Source organism: Equus quagga, chromosome 17 (genome assembly GCF_021613505.1).
Source record: "Equus quagga isolate Etosha38 chromosome 17, UCLA_HA_Equagga_1.0, whole genome shotgun sequence".
NCBI lineage: Eukaryota > Metazoa > Chordata > Mammalia > Perissodactyla > Equidae > Equus > Equus quagga.
Genome location: NC_060283.1, coordinates 30,652,452 through 30,660,038, shown reverse-complemented (window position 1 = coordinate 30,660,038; position 7,587 = coordinate 30,652,452).

Here is a 7,587-nt window from a genome sequence, read left to right as displayed (position 1 = left end):
AGCTCACAATGACAACCAGGCAAAGACAACAAGCTCACAATGACAACTAGGCAAAGACAACACGGTCACAAATGCTGGCTGGCAATGGTAGCGCTAAATGTCACGGATTGTAAAATACAAGCGGCATCCCGGATTCAAAACTGTTACAGTGTGGAAATGAAATGTATGTCTTAGAGTTGGGATTAGTCACTGTGGTCCAGCACATGATGGAAACACTGCAGGATTAGAAAGAATAAGACACATCTGTTTTTATTTACAGAGAAAGATATCTAAGACATATTGTTTTAAAATGACCTTTATTGTTACAAATGACCTGTTTCTGTAAAATAAAAAATATCATCTTAATGTTTACATATACTCAAATACACACACACCTGATTGTTAATAGTGACTATTGCTAAGAATTAGGGCTTCAGTGCGCTTGAACTTGCTGTTTTGTTTAGATTTATAAACATAAACATGTTTCACTCACATAACTAGTAAAACATACAAACAATCAGGAAAAAAAGAACTTCATGTTAAATCTCTGAATAAAGTTAATGATTATCCTCTGGTAAAATTTCTTCATTTACAAAATGTTTAGAAGGGGCCGGCCTGGTGGCATGACAGTTAAGTCCATGCGCTCTGCTTCAGTAGCCCAGGGTTCCCCAGTTCGGATTTCGAGAGTGGACCTACACACCACTCATCAAGCCATGCTGTAGCAGTGACCCTCATACAAAATAGAGGAACGCTGGCACAGATGTTAACTCAGGGCCAATCTTCCTCAGCAAAAAATAAAAAATGTTTTTAAGCAAAAAGTTAATTGTACCAGAAACAGTTCTAGATGGTTTCCCATAAATTCTCTTAACTAAGAACAACAAATAAAAGCTGCTTAACCATTTATCACAGATATTGTGAGGGAAATTCCAACATAGAATAGAATTTTGAACTAGATCTATGGTCAATTTTTTTAGTACAGTTATGATACAAATGATGATAAGCTACTATTAAGTATCTAAAAGAGTGTACTAATGTGAACTCATCTTTAAACAGCATTTTAGGAAAAACCATGCTCCTATAAAAATATTCTTATTAATGAATCCTAGCTCAAGGATTTAACGAATAGAAAAATACTTACTATCACTTTTCATTTAAAGGAAATAAGTTAATCAATGACTAAAGGAGAGGAAATGTGCTCGGTTGAACCAGGTGTGTTCACTCCAGTTCAGCCTCTCTCTCTCACTCACAAATGTTTAAAGAATGAATTGACTTTCATACTGATTCTCTGAAATCCTCTATCACATTACTTCTACACACTCCCACCACAGATGCACACAGGCATCCACGTGTGCTTACACACATACAAGCTGCTCATTCCCGCTGTTAGAACAGTACCTGCCTGGAGCTATCATTCCAAGTCATGTGGGCTCCACGCTAAGCAAATTAGGAAGTGCTGCTTTTCCTGTATTTGCAAAGCAAACCCAACATTTTTATAACACAGCCTAACGCTGTTTCAACTTTTGAAATGAGGAAACAGATGACAAGCTTAAGGAAATTCTAGGCTAGATATTTATAAGTTCCAAAGATATCACAATTGTACTTCTCTTTAAAACAAGCCTTTTCTTTTCTTTTCTTTTCTTTTCTTTTTTAAAGACTGGCACCTGAGCTAACATCTGTTGCTAATCTTCTTTTTTTTCTTCTTCTTCTTCTTCTCCCTAAAGCCCCCCAGTACACAGCTGTAGATTTTAGTTGTGGGTGCCTCTGGTTGTGCTATGTGGGACACTGCCCCAACATGGCCTGACGAGCGGTGCCGTGTCCGCACCCAGGATCCGAACCAGTGAAACCCTGGGCCGCTGAAGCAGAGCTCATGAACCCAAACACTCACCCATGGGCCGGCCCCTAACACAAACCTTTTCTAAAGAAGAATTATGACTAATTAAGTGTGAGTGCCTGAGCATATGCAGGAAATCTGATAAAAATCCAACAAATTAGGCAACAGTCCAGAAAATCTCTTGGGGGTTATGTTCCTTGCAAGTAGATAAACATCTTTCTGAAGGTTAGTGTTCTTTAAAGAGTTCTCCTGAAGTGGCATCATAGGAAGATGGCAGCATTTAATAGGTGACATCTTTGCTATTCTTTTCTTGTTGAAATTAAAAATATTCCGAAAAATAAAGGAAATTAATTTGTAAACACTGAGTGTAGAAGGGTTACAATTTTTTTATCCTGAATCATAAGATCAAAAATAAACTCCTTAGATATTATTTAGTTTGCTACAACAAAAGTTTGCTTTAAGATTTTTGCAGATCACAACTGCTGTAATGCCAAAAATGTGTCTACAGCTCAGCAGGTTTTAACTTCTTATGGAATGTTACAGAGTAGTTCTATCTGCTCTTGAAATCCTGGGTTGCATGACAGCTTTGCATCTGTCTGTGGGAATTATGTTACAAAAGGCCCAGCTTTGCTTATGTTTCACTTTGTTTCTATATTTTCAAGTCCTTGATGTAACATGGTGTTAAGATTGGCATTCAGGAAAAAGACAAATTACTGAAAACGACAAAGTATCAAGTAGAAAAGAAGTTTGCTCACAAAGTGGGAAATATGAAAAGGATTATTTTATTTCATAGGACCATCACTGTAAAAATTTTAGTATATCCTTACAGGTAGTAATTCACTGTACTATAAAGGAAAATATATCAAATAAGGAAATTTCAACTGATAATTCTCACCTGACATGTACACAATTTCCTCTTTCCCTTATACTATGTACATTCATAAAAAGAAATTGAAAACTTAATATAGAAAGATTCCAACCCACTTTTAACCTGAAGTTTTAAAGATTAGGGACTTATGCCCAAAAGGCTAGCTTCATTTATATGAATATACAACTCCTACAAATCATTAAAAAAAAGACCAACCTGATATCCAAAAAAAGACGTAGGTATTTATCCTACAGATATGCTCATACATTTGCGAAATAATACACGTATTAGTATATTCTCTGCACCCTTGTTTATAATACCAAAAGACTAGGAACCATCCAGATGTCCATCAATAGGAACTCAGATAAATTATGGCATATCAGTACAATGGAATACTGTGTGGCCATTAAAATAAAAATGAGCAGATTTCTATGTACTAATCACCAAGCTATACTGTGAAAAAAAGCAAGGTCTAGAACAATGTAGAGAACATGCTCCCATAAGTGTGGAAGATAGAGATTTACGGCTATGTGTATATACGCAAATACTTATACTATCTCTGAAAGAACGAACAAGAAACTAGTAACTGTGCTCCTTCCAGAAAACGACCCCGGTGAATAAGGACCAGAGGAAGAAAGGACACTTACTTTTCACTGTATACTCTTTTCTATCTTTGGAAGCAACAGCTAAAACGGATATGGCTTTGATTTCCCAGAAGATTGGTGACACTGAGTTGAGGATTGTGGAGGACACTGCCAGCTCCAATTCCCTTTCACGTGAGAATCCCGCTGAGCTGGAAAGGCGGGGTGAGCAGCAACTGACGGCTTGGAGAGGACCAGGCGTGTCTCCCAGAACCTGGGCAGTTTCCATGTCACCTTTGTGGAACTCTTCCCTCTCATTTTTCAGTATTTTTTACTTCTTAGAAAAGCTCTTACCCTCTATCCCACTCCAAGAAATGTGCTCCTTTAATTTGTAGTGTAAAAGAGGGATGCTCCAAATTTTAAAATTGTAAAACCCATTTTAAGTCAATATTTCATGCAGAATAAATTTAATGTTCAACATACATGTATTTTATAAGTTCATCTACATTTGTATTTATTTTTATCAAGTCAATCAAGGGGAACAATGAAGCCATATTGATGAAGGTGAAAAATAGAAATCAGAAATTACGTATAATCATCTGTCTTTTATCTGTCTATGCCTCCAATTCTTTGTGTGTGTGTGTGTGTATGTGTGTGAGGAAGACTGGCCCTGAGCTAACATCTGTGCCAATCTTCCTCAATTTTGTATGTGAGACACCACCTCAGCATGACTTGATGGGCAGTGTGTAGGTCCGCATCTGGGATCTGAACCCATGAACCCTTGGCTGCCGAAGTGGAACATGTGAACTTAACCACTACACCACTGGGCTAGCCCCGTCCAATTCATTTTTATACTTTGGTTGTACAGTATCACAATACTTCTCAACACATAAATATATAGTTACAAGGAGTAATAGGTTTTTGTTGGTTCTTTTGAACAGCATGCCTTGGAACTTTGAGTTGCTCTTTAATTAAACTCTTTCAGAAATGCAAAGATTTATGATAAGAAGTTTGTTTCAAAATTGCATCACTAATAACATCTAACAATTGTTTTATATTATAGAAATCAGATGAGAAACATCCAAAACTTACAATCATAATGGACTCTATCTATAATAAGCTATTATCATGAGATGATGACAGATGATGCTTTGCATTACAAATTGATTTTTTTTTTTTTGAGGAAGATTAGCCCTGAGCTAACATCTGCTGCCAATCCTCCTCTTTTTTCTGAGGAAGACTGGCCCTGAGCTAACATCCATGCCCATCTTCCTCTACTTTATATGTGGGACGCCTGCCACAGCATGCCTTGCCAAGTGGTGCCATGTCCGCACCCAGGATTTGAACCGGCAAACCCTAGGCCGCCAAAGCGGAGCATACGAACTTCACCGCTGGGCCACCAGGCCGGCCCCTACAAATTGATTTTTACCCAAAGCAAATGAAAAACCAGAACTAGAGTCAGAAAGCATGAAGCAAGTCATCTGAATCAAAGGGTAGCATATTAGCTTATAAGCCACACATCTTTTGGCAAAGAAAAATGCGAAATTTAGCAGAAATAATGTTGGTGTCTTATTAGTTGACAGAAGCAACTTGACTAAGATGGAATTCTATTTTATCATGTTTGATACAATGCATATTGTGTCATCCATGGAGTTGCACTGCTCAGAGATCCTTTCAAGAGAGAACTTGCTGGAGAGTGCAATCAGCTGATAATCTCCAGCTGCAGCCCCTTTGGGATCTGTCACAGCATCCAAACCCTGGGAAAACTCTCCCCAGGCAGCTCTCGGCCAATGACCGAGCATGGCTCCGGGCCTGCAGCCTGGCCATCTCTGCCCCACACAGGCAATCTTCAAACTGCCGTTCTCTCTTAGAAGAGCCGCACTGTAGCCCAAAGCTCTTCCTCTTCAATTCTGGGTTCTTCCCTGGCTCCTCTCACAGGTGTGAGACCTTCATCACAGACTGACTTCTCCTGTTCTCTCCCCTTTGTCTTTCATAGGCCTTATCCCTGATAAATCTCTTGCATTTCTAATTCTGTCTCAATGTTTGCTTCCCAGGGTACACGAACTGACATATGTATATTAAAAATACTTTCACTATCTTTATAATACATTTTAATTACTTATATCAAACACATAATCTGCACTCATCTCTTTTTTATTTTCTTGTTTGGGCTTTGCAAATGTTGCCACTTTTTTTTTTTTTAAAGATTGGCACCTGAGCTAACAACTGTCGCCAATCTTCTTTTTTTTTAATTGCTTTTTCTCCCCAAATCCCCCCAGTACATAGTTGTATATTTTAGTTGTGGGTCCTTCTAGTTGTGGCATGTGGGATGCCACCTCAGCATGGCCTGACAAGCGGTGCCATGACCGCACCCAGGATCCAAACCGGCGAAACCCTGGGCCCCCGAAGCCGAGTGCGCAAACTTAACCACTTGGCCACGGGGCCGGCCCCCAAATGTTGCCACTTTTATACAGCCACAGTGATATGTTTATTTCCTTTCTGTCACTTAATTTATTAAAAGGATGCTGCCTGTAAGCATTTGCAATTTGAAGAACCATTTCCCAAATAGTCCATTCCATTTTAGCGTTACTATGTGGTTCTTTTCTTGGCAAAAGATACCTAAAACACTATACCATTCTTCATCATAAAAGTGATACAGCCAAGACATCCAATTAGCAGAAAGCTTTTGCACATTTGAGGCAACAGCCCAATTTGTTGAAACAATTGCTTACTGCAAATTCAAAATCTTTATTACTGTTTTTTAAAATGTTGGAGAAATTTGCAAAGATGGCTTTTTTATTGGTTGGTTGTGAATTCCACATTCTAAAACTGTCAAATATTTAAGATTCAACTCAAAGTGAAAATCAGTAATTAAACCAATTTAGTAAACATTTATCAGGACTGCTTACAAGGCTCCACTTAACATAGAAATTTCTAGCTCTTGTCAGAAGCACAAATGTTCAGACACTGAGGCATTGCTGTGAGATCGATCTGCCCATCATGTGTGTTGTAACTTCAATACACGTCTCCCAAAAGGGACCTCACAGAGCTTTCAAAGCAAGAGAGAGGAAAAGTGACGTCGTTCTTTCAGTGGTACCCTACCACAAACTCATAGATGTTTTATCTGAGTTGTTTTCCTCACTCTTGAAAATAGGCTGCTTGCAACAGAGGTGTGAGGTTGCGTTTCTCTGTGTCAACTTCAAGTTCACATTTAGGAAGGCTTTCTGCCATCAGAATATGTTGTGCAAATTAACAATAGATTTCTAAGCTGCAAATACATTTTAACAGATCTCAATTTTGCCTAGGTTTCTTTTTTCCCACTCATAGGTGCTTTGCAAAAGTGATGGTTACTCCCATGATTCACTGGGGGTAAAATAATTTATCAGAGTTGACATTTGGAAGAGAATTTTTAGAACATAGTGTTCTCGGTTTTCAACATCTTGAGTACTCCTAGAAATAGACAGACTTTCCAGTAAAATGCTGAAGGGAAGCAATTGTAGATTCCCTATTACAATTGTTTTCTTAAATTAGGTAAATGTTATGTAGCCAGACCATAAAGGAATAGGACGTGAGCCGGCCCAGTGGCATAGTGGTTAAGTTTGCATGCTCCACTTTGGTGGCCCAGAGTTCACCAGTTCAGATCCCAGGTGTGGACCTATGCACCATTCATCAAGCCACGCTGAGGCAGGTGTCCCACATATAAAGTGGAGGAAGATGGGCACCGATGTTAGCTCAGGGTCAATCTTCCTTAGCAAAAAGAGGAGGATTGGTGGCAGATGTTAGCTCAGGGGTAATCTTCCTCAAAAAAAAAAAAAAAAAAAAAAAAGGAATGGGACAAGGGCCAGAAAAGTTGTGATGAGCAGAAAGTGTATGAGGCACTGCTTGGGGAGGGAAAACGTCACAAGAGTAGGACTCACAGTGGTTCTGGGATGGTTCTGGAAGCTGTACGAACTCACTGGGAAACTCAAATAGGGCAAAGTGTGTTTTTAAAAAGCTGAAGCTTTCTGACAAAAGTTGTGGCAATATGTTTTCCACTTCTCAACTTGTGTGGCCTGATCCTAGGAACCACATTTGAGGACACATGTTATTTTCCCACTTCGTAGGCAATTTGGTGATTGAGAAGGTAACAATATCCAGTGGCGTCCCAGAAGGGCCCGGAGGGGTTCACGCGCCTCCCTGGGTTACTCAGGTCCTTGGGAGAATGTGACTTAGTCTCCTAATTTGAACACAAAGAAGGCTGAAGTCAGCGTGAATGGTGGTCAGAGGTATTTTTCTGCTTTGGATTCCTATGTCTCTTTTTGAAATTGAAGGTTGATAGTATGTTACTG